Raw genomic sequence first — 10886 nt, 5'->3', positions numbered from 1 at the left:
TGATGTCTTGGACCTTGTCATCACTGGGCACCAGCATCTCGGGACCTCGGGTGGTGGGCTGGAGGTGGTCAAGGTCGGGCGATACACAGATGCCGCCGGTGGTGGGCTGGAGGTCGTTATGGACGGTGGATAACCATGCATTGACACGAATGCCTGTAAGAAGGATTTTTAGGAGGGCTGGACATGCTCAAGGGGGTCTGAGTAATCTAGGGCCTGACCCTGTGAAACCGGCCCTGGGAGCCAGCTTCAGGAAAGGGTAAGAGGGACATGCGGGCTGTGCAGACTGCTTAGCAAAGCCTGTCGGGGGTAAAGCTTAAGCAACAATGGTTGCGTGGGGCAGAATGGCTGCGCTAAAGCTCAGTCCAGCCTAAGATTCTCGGGGTCCCTCCTTTCATAAACTGAACTAGACTAAAAATATAAATCAGCTGGGCAGAGGCAGAAGGATCACCTGAGCCCGGCAGGTCCAAGCTGCGGGGGCGGGGGTCAAGACCAGCCTGGGAGACAGAGTGAGACTCTGACTCAAAAATACCCCAAACAAACAAAAACAAAACCAAACCACACCGCTTTCCCCAGTTCAACAGCCTGCGGCTTTCCCCCGCTCGGCTCATTTAAGAGGGCTGAGAGCCAGCTTGGCGCGGACGCGGCCCCAGCGAACCCCCGGAGTGCGGCCCCGCGCCCACCGCCGCCCGCCCGAGGGGAGGACGACCTCGTCGCCGGCGGCGCGCCCCCTGCCGGCCGGAGTGCGCCAAGCCCGCGCGCCCCCCGCCGCAGCCGCGGCCCGCCCGACGCCTTCCCCCGCGGAGCGGAGGCTCGAGCGTGGGCCGGGCTGGACTCCCGCCACGTCGTTGCAGCTTCATTGCGTTTGCTTCTGTGGACGGCCAGGGAAACGGGTTTTTCCGCGAAGACGTCTGCACGTTCAGTAAAAAGGCAGCCGGTGGGAGAAGGGCGGTAAGCGCGGGCGGGCTTTCGCCGCGGCCGGTCTGGGTCAGGCTCGGAGCGCCTCCGGGACGCGCCGCGACTTGACTCTCGAGTCCCGAGCCCGGTCACAGTGTGGTGGCAACAACAGCAGACCCCTCAGGGGGATTCCGGAGAAGTCAGGATGGCCGAGCGGTCTAAGGCGCTGCGTTCAGGTCGCAGTCTCCCCTGGAGGCGTGGGTTCGAATCCCACTTCTGACAGTAGCGTTTTGTTTTTTTTTTTCCCCCATTGTCTCCCTTCAAGCTCAAAAGAGAATTTGGATCTTCGTCTACAGCCGAGACGGGTTCTGAGACTTGCAGTGAGACTCTCATTTTACAGCCCAAAGTCTGTTAGGAGGAGAATACCGGTTAAGAAAATACTCGTTTATGTGAAAGAACTAAAGATTTACCGAAACACGTACGGTGTCATCTAATTGATCCGCCCGTGTTGAAGGAAACAAAAACGTCAGCTTTGTCAGAAGTGGGATTCGAACCCACGCCTCCAGGGGAGACTGCGACCTGAACGCAGCGCCTTAGACCGCTCGGCCATCCTGACTGCTCGAGCGGAGGGGCACGGAAGGATCCTTTGAAACCTGTGAAGTGTGCGCATGCGTAGCGAGCAATGAGGGCCCCGGCTTTGTCCTCTGCCTGGCGCCGGGGGGAGCTAGACACACGCTCTAGCGCGGAGGGGCGTGGCGAGACGGGCCGAAGACTGGCAGAGCGAGGCACCTAGGTGGCGCCAGAGAGCGCGCAAGGCCTGCTCGCGCATCTGAGTGTCCCAGAGACTGAGGACCGTTAACTTTAGCATCCCTGCGTCGGGGCCTCCAGCCGGCATTCAAGCTGCGTGCATACATTTACTATTCACGGCAGCTCTGATGCCTGCAAATCTGCAAGCACCCTTCCATTTCCGCACGCAATCCCTGTGCACCTTCCGCACCATGCAATCAAGTCCGCTCACCTGCGCCGATGTATTGACATCTCCCTTTGCCTGTGCCCACACCAGTTACCGCCCGGTCTCCTCACACTCTTACCGCGCTCTCCAGACCGCAACTTCACGTGTGTCTCTGTGTGTGTGTGTGTGTGTGTGTGTGTGTGTGTGTGTGTGGTAGAATGAGCCCTGCGGCGGCACAGCCAAGGCGCCCTATTCCTAACTGTGTCCCCAGTGCCCAGCCGCGCCTGGCACCCAGCAGGTACGCAGGGAAGATCCGTGGATTAATTCCTCCCTCGCTTCCTGCAAGCCGTCGTTGTGTGACTCATCTCTCCTCTCCAGGCCCCCTTCCTCCTTTCTCTTCCGCCCCCTCCTTCCGTAACCCCAGACTCACCCACGCACCGGCTGAGTCCAGGGACCAGAGACCTCAGGACCGAGAGGACGCCCTTCTCCGCGGGATTTCCAGGAGACATAGGGCACTCTCGCCCTCCTAGGATCCCGTGCGCCCCTCCCTAGGCTCCCCGAGGCTTGAGGATGCAGCGCTTAAAGAAAGGCGCTCGGGAGGGGGAGACAGGAAACGGGGCCACTGACTCGCTGTGTAACAATGGCAAGTGCTTTCAGAGAGGGGCTGACAGGGGATATCTGTGACCCGACCCTGAGGTCCAGGGGTCAGGCCCAGAAGGTGTGAGCAGTGGGGCCCCATTAACCCCTTAGTATCCTCCGACTTGCCTGTGATGGCATCATCGAGCGGCCTCGCCTGGAGAACACCCCCTACACCCTTGGTCAGGACCGCTGGGGATGCCCAGAGCTTGGGATACGACCCCTTGGGATGGGTAGAGGTCCTGAGTATTTTAAAGGTGATGAAACCCTCCCCTTCCCTCGTCCCAAATGCCCTCTCCCTAATTCCTGCCAGAACTCATTTCTTTAGCACTGTCCTTTTTTGTGTCCGCTCCTAAAAATATAAATTGCCCTGGACACTGGAAAGAGACTTAACATTTATTGAGCACTTGCTGTGTGCCAGGCACTCTTCTGGATGCTGTAAACAAAACAGAATTTTCACCCTCAAGATCCATTCAAATACGGAGTGAAGATAAGAAACAACTGAATACACAAGTTCAGGTGTTGTTAAATGCTGGAAACTGGATGGATCAGGAAACTGTTGAGCGACTGAAACAGGTGACAAAGATAACTGGGTGTCCTGGCTGGCACACCTATCTGGTTGATTTATGAGGGCTTGTGTCTTTCATTATTTTTACGCACAAATAATTCTTGTCCATAGAAATGTAAGTTAATTTAGTTGAAGTGGAATGCAATTGATCATTGCCCGGAGAATATTGACCAAATTTGCATTTACTTATAAATTCATTGTAGCATTCCTGATTGCCAATATACATGTGTGTTTGAATCCTCCTTTGAAGTGGTTGTAGCATTATAATGGTTTCCCCCATTAATTAATGACTTTAAAATCTTTCACATGTGTTCATTTTAAATTTATATGAGAGTTATTATTTTACCTTTAAAAATTATCCTTTTAACAATGATCAAGAGTGACTAGCTCTCCTAGGCAGAGTGGCTAGGGAGGGCCTCTCTAAGGAGGTGGCACTGAGTTCAAAAGAAGAGAGACAAGCAAGATCAAAGCTGGGGGTGGCTGTGTTCCAGATAGGAGACATAGCCAGTGGAAAGACCCTGAGACAGAGAGGAGTATGGCCTATTGGCAGGGCAGCAATAAGGCAGGAGGCTTAAGTTCTTATCAATGGGGCTGGGATGCCAGGGAAAGGAATTCATCTTTTCTTCTCTGTGTGATGAAATCACCAGAGTTTCAAGCAGGGGAGAGACAAGGTCCAGGTGGCCTTTCAAAATGATCCCTTTGGCTGCTGTGTGGAGGATGAATGGGAGGCCAAGAGAAAAGTCGGAGTCCAGAGCAGAGGAAAGTCTCATACCATGGCAGTGGGTATGAAATAGTGATGACTGGTCTGGGGAGGGAGAGGTTGCAAAAGGTAGCCAAATTCAAGATTCAGTATGTGTTTCAGAGGTAAAAACACACACTTCCTGCAGGCTGGTGTGTGTAGGCTGCCAGGGTGGAGCGTGAAGACGCAGGGATGCAGCAGGAAGTCAACAAGCCTGGAGGGGCCAGGGCACCAGATGCCCACACTTCCCCCTGAGGCAAGTGCTATGGATCTGGTGCTGCCAGCTCCCTGCCTGCACCCCATTTTTCAGGCCAGGGAACTGAGGTTCAGCATGTGTGTGGCTTGCCGAGCCTCTTTGGGGCAAAAGCTCTGTGGTCTTCACCTCTGGAATTCCCTCATCCCCTGATGCCACCAGCCTCCTGGAGTGTGTATCGCTTCAGAGAGGAAAAAACAAGCAGGGTCAGCTCTGGAGTACAAGCCAGCCCTGTTCTGCCTGCTGCCCTCCTGGCCCGCTAGGAAACCAAGCTCGTGTGACAGGGGTCAGCACCAGGTTTCCTGTCCTGTCCTCCCAATACCTTTCAAGTGACAACCTCTTGGCCTAGAGGAAGACCCAGGACCCCATTTCAGTCCCAGGTCCCTGAGACCAGATATGGAAAGGGAGAAGGCCAGAGTCCTGTTCCCCTTCAGTCTCCCCCCATCAGCAGCCTGGACACAAATAATAAGCCCCCAGGGGCCAAGCGTCACCATTCCCTGCCCTGGGCATCTGTTCAGCTTGAGAGAGGAAAGTCCCCTGAGCTCAGCTTGAGAAGCCTACCAGCAGCCAGGGAAGTCCACACGTGGCCCTCCCTGTGCCCAGCCCTACCCAGCTCGGAGGGAGTCAGACGGTCAAATAGGGACCTGGAGCTCATCAAGCCGAGGCCTAAAAGGGGAAGTCCTAGCATTCCTGGGACCTTGGCACACATCTCCTGGGAAAAGTGTGCCAGGAAGCTGAGCTTTCATGAGGGCTTCCTTTGCATCCATTATGTCAAGTGTGCAACAGCATCACAACACAGGTTATCATTAACCCCATTTTGCAGATGAGGAAAGTGAGGCTCAGAGAGGCTAAGTAATATGCCCATAATTGGACAGCTGGTAAGTGGAGCCCGATTTGTCTCAAAACCACTTCTTGAGAACTACTGTGTGCCTAGCACTCTGTGGGTGCTTTCTTTACATTGTCTTCTTTTTTAAAAAAAGAAAAAGAAAACCCACAAGGGCTCGCCAATTCAGGTGGCAGACTGGACTTTGAGAGGTTATTTTTAGTCCTGCTTTCGTTATTTAAGGAGACTTAAAAGAAAGGGTAGGATTTTCCCAGCAAGTAGCACGGCCAAGTTTTTGTGATTCAGGCTCTGGTTTCCTTGGCTGGGGGAGTGGGGGGGAGCCATCAGGCGCCAGGGAGGAAATCTCGCCAGGATCTTGTTTGAACATCTTGACCATGGAGGGAGAAGGCAGGCCAGCCCCAGGGAGCAGGGGAGTCCTGGGTGAAGTGGATAAGGCTAGTATGGATCTCCAGTGGGATGGGGTGAAAAATGCATGGCCCCTCTGAAGCCGGAGCCAAAGACCCCAAGGTCCACCCTTGGCATAGAAAGAGCCAGGTGGCCCAGTGTCTCAAGTCTGAACAGATCGCATGGACAGTGAGTATTTTATTGGTGACCAGAATGGACCAAAGGCCAGAAACACAATTCCCATTCCTCTGGGCAGTTGACCATGCCACAGAAGCCTTTAGCCCCCTATAGCCACCCTCCAGCACTCTGGCTATGTCAGCCCCCACTTCCTCCTACCCACCTGCTATCTGGCCTCTCTGTTTAAGATCCAAAGTCACTGTGCTCATTGGCTGACTTTTTTTGCTAATCATGTTTCTTCTCTATTAGGCTCTGGACTCTGTGAAGGCAGAGACCTTGGCCATCTTGTTCATCATGGTATCCCCAGCAGGTAGCACAGTGCCTGTCACGTAGCAGGAGCTCGCTAAATAAGTACTACATGAGTAGATGAATAGACAAATAGATGACTGATGGAGAATGGATGATGGATGTTGGATGGATGGATGGATGATGGATGGATAGGTGGATGGGTGGGTGGATGGGTGGGTGGATGGATGTTATATCTGTTATATCAGAGAAGAAAACAGAGACACCACTGAGAGATTTAGAGTGAGATGTTAACACTTCTTTAGTTGACTGCACAAACAAACAAAAAAGGAAAATAATTCATTTGGAGATATGAAGACATGAAATAGCTGATGTGTATTGCTTTTAATCATATATGGATGCAAAACTGAAGCAACAATTAATAATAAAAATTTAAAAGGACATATGTATTTACACATAATCAGACCTGTTTTGAGGGTGATCAGACCTGATCTAATGGGTGGATGGATGGATGGATGATGAACAGGTGGATGGATGGGTAGGTGGGTAAATGGGTGGCTGGCTGGTTGGAAGGGTGAGTGGGTGGATGGGTAGATGGGTGAATGATGGATGGATGATGAGTTGATGAATGAATGGATGAATGGGTGAGTGGATGGAGAGATGAATGGATGGATGGATGGGTGGGTGGATGGGTGGATGGATGGGTGGATGGGTGGGTGGATGGGTGGATGGGTGGGTGGATGGGTGGGTGGATGGGTGGGTGGATGGGTGGATGGGTGGGTGGATGGGTGGGTGGATGGGTGGATGGGCAAATAGAAGGATGGATAGATGGATGGGTGGGTGAATGGATGATGGATAGATGGATGGGTGATGGATAGATGGGTGGATGATGGATGGATAGATGGGCAGATGGATAAATGGGTGGGTGGATGGATGATGGGTGGATGAATGGGTAGGTGGATAGATGGGTGGGTGGGTGAATGGGTGATGGATGGATGGATGATGGGTGGGTAGATGGGTAGATGAATGAGTAGGTGGATAAATGGGTGGATGGGTGAGGAATGATGGATGGGTGGATGAGTGGGTGGGTGGATGGATGATGGATGGAAGGATGGATAGGTGGATAGATGGGTCAGTGGATGGATGGGTGGGTGGATGGATGGATGGATGGGTGGATGGGTGGGTGGATGGATGAATAAGTAAATTCCCTGGGCTCTTCAAGCTCACTTTTTGTGCCTCTCAGGTAGAACCCACCCCTCTGGTGAGGCCATACATGGCCTCTTGCCTTCCCCTAGAGTCATCTCTGACTCCCATCCCAAGCCCTCTGCTCAGGGATTCCTTTTGCCTGCCTGGACTCAGAGACCTCCAGACTCTCTGGAAAGTCTATCTGCTCTGCCTTTCTGGGTTGAAAGGTTTTTGTGTTCTACTTAGAGCTGTACCAGCACAGAGCTCTCTCCCATGGTGGGCTGAGTGCCTGGAGTGGGGTGTGATGGATCAGTGTCTGAGGTTCAGGCCCTGGGCAGCCTGATATATTTCCTATGTCCATCCATGTCGATGGCTGAAAATCCTGCTCCACTCCTTGGTCAACAGGGTGGCCCTGAGCCTCCCATAGTCCTAGCACCATCCTAGCCCTTCTCTATTCCTGGCTTCCCCACAAGCCACCGATCACCTGGACGCACTCCAGCACTGAGGCTTCATTGCTCTCACTGGCTTGTGCCACACTAACACTTCTGCCCTGCTAATTATGGCTTTCCTGTTCCACTTGACCCCTCAGTACTCTTTGGGGCTCCTTTTGATTCAATCCAATCCAATCCCTACTCTGGCCACCTCTCACCTTCGCTTCACATCCCTTCCCCTCCCCCTGTCCTCACCCCAGTCTTCTGGTAGCAGCCTCCTGATAGTCCTTTGGGAAACATCCCCTGACCATTCTCAGTCCAAGCAGGTCAAGTGAAGCTGGCTCTGCCCTCCTCCCATGCAAGAAATGAGTAAGTGACTCAGGTCTGACCAATCAGGCAATTCTACCCACCTAACCACTGACTGGTTCAGAAATGAGCACATGATTCCAGTTGGTCCAGTGAGAGTCAGGCTGAGGGGAACACCTGGAATGGAGAGGCTGGTCATGGAGGCCACCCAGAACCTACTTGACAAGAAAAGCTGGGAAATACAGAAGTCAGATCTCTGATGACGTTGACATTACTGGAACACCTGAATCTACCTGTGCCTGAAACCATATGCACTGGTCTTTTCAGTTTCATGGGTCTATGCCCTTTGCCAGTTAAGCCAGTTTAAAGTGAATTTTGTCACATGTAGCCCAAAGACAAATACAGCCTAGATCTGTGCTGTTCAACCCCATAGTCACTAGCTGGCACATGAGCATTTGAAATGTGGCCAGTCTGAATTGAGATGGGTTGTAATTATAAAATACAACTGGATTCCAAAGATAGTATGAGAACAAAAATGCAAACTATTTTACTATTAATTTTAATATTGATCACATGCTGGTGTGATAATTCTTTGGTCATGTTGGGTTGAATAAAGATATATTATTATTATTATTATTATTATTATTGAGTTGGAGTTTCACTCTGTCGCCCAGACTGGAGTGTAGTGGCACGCTCCTGGCCACCGCAACCTTGACCTGCTGGGCTCTGGAGATCCTTCCACCTCAGCCTTCCGAGTAGCCAGAACTACAGGTGCGTGCTACCACACCCGGCTAGTATTCTTTTTTTTTTTTTTTTTTTTTTAGAATTGTGGAGTACAGGTGGGGTACATAAGTAGTGTGAAGTACATAAGTAAGTTGCATGCCGGTGACATTTGGGCTTCTAGCTGGCCTCTCCTGATAGTGGATCAGGTACCCAGTGTGCTCCCCCTCCATTCTCTCTCCCTCCCTTCCCTGACAGTGTCCAATGTCTGCCCAACCCACCCTTGTGCTAGTGTCACCTGTGTTCAGGGCCCGCCTATGAGTGAGAACATGCAGTATTCAGTTCTTAGTTTCTGTGATAGTTCGCTTTGTATAATGGTCTCCAGCTGTATCCAAGTTGCTGTGAAGGCCATGAAAATAAAAATATATTATTAAAATTAATCTCATCTGTTTCTATTTGCTTTTTCAGTATACTGGAGTGCAGTGGCACTGTCAGAGCAGCCTCAAACTCCTGGGCTCCTGGCAATCCTTCTGCCTCAACCTCCTGAGTAGCTGGGACAAAGGCACATGCCACCCCGCCTGGCTAATTTCTTGATTTTTTGGTAGAGATGAGGTCTCGCCGTGTTGCCTAGACTGGTCTCGAACTCCTAGGCTCAAGCAATCCTCCCGTCTCGGCCTCCCAAAGTGTTGGGATTACAGGCGTAAACCACCACACCCTGACAACTTGTATCATATTTCTATTAGACAAAGTTGGTCTAGCTGGCTTACCTGCAAAATGTCAGGAAACAAGAGCTCAGATCCTGCCCAGTCAAATGGTGCAGGCTCAAAGGGAGAGAACCCCAGGGATGTCAAGAAGGAAGCATGCTGGAGAAGGTGGACAAAGAACAGGAGTTGAGAGGAGGGGGAAGGGATTCCAGGTTGGAACCTCCCCCCACCCCCATGAGCCAGCGCTTGGGGCCAGGACTGAGAGGACATGGGTCTGAGGAAAACCAAGGAGTATACAGAAGAGCCTTGCGAATTATGATGGAGCATCAGTTTCTCCAGGAAATCCTGGAGATTTCTCTGGGGGATCCTATGGAGACTGTAGCACAAGGGGACAAATATTCAATTTTCCTCTTACATTTTTTTTTAGTATAATTTTTTTTTTAAGTAGAGACAGCCCAGGCTGGTCTCAAACACCTGGCCTCAAGTGATCCTCCCAAAGTGCTTGGATTACAGATGTGAGCCACCACATCTGGCCCCATTTTCCTTTTAATCACTTCATGTTTTCTACATGCATCATGAGAGCTCAGAGCAGGTACAGCCATTTCCCTAGCCTTCCAGAGTCAGATCTAGCCCCTAAAATGCTGGGATCCCAGCATTGCAGGCTACTTCTGAGGCCCAAGCTGCTCCAAGTGAGGCTTCTAAGGAGGAGGGGAAAGGCAGAGACCAGCAGCTTCAGCCCTTTCCCAAGGCATAGACCCGTTCGGAGTTTCCTCTGGAAATTCTTTCAGCTTCAAACAGCTCCCAGCTTCCCTCTGGACTGTGATATGCTGAGTGCTCTCTGTTTTCTCTAGGCCGGTTTCCTGCAGGCCCTTTGAGTCCCAGTAGGTCATTATCGGGTAGCACAGACCAGGTGCCCTGTTCCCCAGCCAGAGGCGCCCTGGGGGAGTCGCATTTTCCAGAATGCACGACTTCTGACATGTGAGAGAAAAAAGGGCCGTGAAAATTACTCTTCATTCCAAAAAAAGAACATTACTGATGCCACCTTTGTTCTCCAAAGGCTTCAGCAGATGCGTAGCACAGATTCTTGGTTTATCGAACTCATAAAAGCAGGAGTCTGCTGCAGTGTTTTTCTAGGTCAGGCAGGCTGAAAAAGGTTCAGGGTTGCTGCAGAGACTCAGCACCTTCCCCTGGCCTCAGGTCTCCTCTGGACATCCTCTCCTGGGAGCCTTCCCTGATGTCTAGCCAGGGTCAGCTCCCCTGCCCACACCAAAACCCTCAGGATGGTATGTGTGTGCATGTGTTTATGTGAGTACATGTGATTCTCAGGCTACCTGTGTCCCCACCAGACCCCCCATTCATGTGGGCTGGACCCGCTTGGGCTCTTCATTCCCTCTGATCCCAGTACCTGGTACCTTGTAGGCACTCTGGAAATATTGATTAACCTAGTGAATGAATAAATAAATCTCCAATTCAGAATTTTTCCAGCATCCCAACTTAGGCCCTCAGTTCCTGTGATCAAGTCCCCAAGGATACATTCTTGGGGAACCAATTCTCTCCCAATAACTTATGACTATGGAAGAGAGAAACGTTCTACTCTCCATCTACTCACCCTCTCAACTGGCTACTCAGTGTCTAATTGAGTGACCACTCAGTGCCGGCCCTGGGACCCCGGGGACCAGGGGACGGGACTGTGTGTTGTCATGAAGTTCCCCCCATGGAGCCAGACTGAATGTACATGTTTCCCATCCTCTGAGAACTGTTGGGGGGAAACTGAGGCAAGGGATTTGGAAACACTCCTCGAAGACGAGCTGCTGGAGGTCACCAGGGCTGGCGGTGGGGGTGGGTGC

At 51.7% G+C, this 10886-nt stretch overlaps 2 non-coding genes across 2 annotated transcripts; one reads left to right on the top strand and one right to left on the bottom strand.

The window, feature by feature from the left end:
* The first annotated feature begins 1093 nt into the window (after window positions 1–1093).
* On the top strand, window positions 1094–1176 carry TRNAL-CAG. Its single transcript has one exon. It is a non-coding gene; the product is annotated as a tRNA-Leu (tRNA).
* Window positions 1177–1427: 251 nt separating this feature from the next.
* Window positions 1428–1510, bottom strand: TRNAL-CAG. The gene has a single exon. It is a non-coding gene; the product is annotated as a tRNA-Leu (tRNA).
* Between the last annotated feature and the right edge of the window lie 9376 nt (window positions 1511–10886).

The sequence above is a fragment of the Carlito syrichta genome, unplaced genomic scaffold (genome assembly GCF_000164805.1).
Source record: "Carlito syrichta isolate Samal-C Ts95f unplaced genomic scaffold, Tarsius_syrichta-2.0.1 Scaffold309854, whole genome shotgun sequence".
In the NCBI taxonomy this organism is placed as follows: domain Eukaryota; kingdom Metazoa; phylum Chordata; class Mammalia; order Primates; family Tarsiidae; genus Carlito; species Carlito syrichta.
The sequence above is the reverse complement of the archived record's forward strand: the minus strand, read 5'-3'. Positions and strand labels throughout refer to the sequence as shown.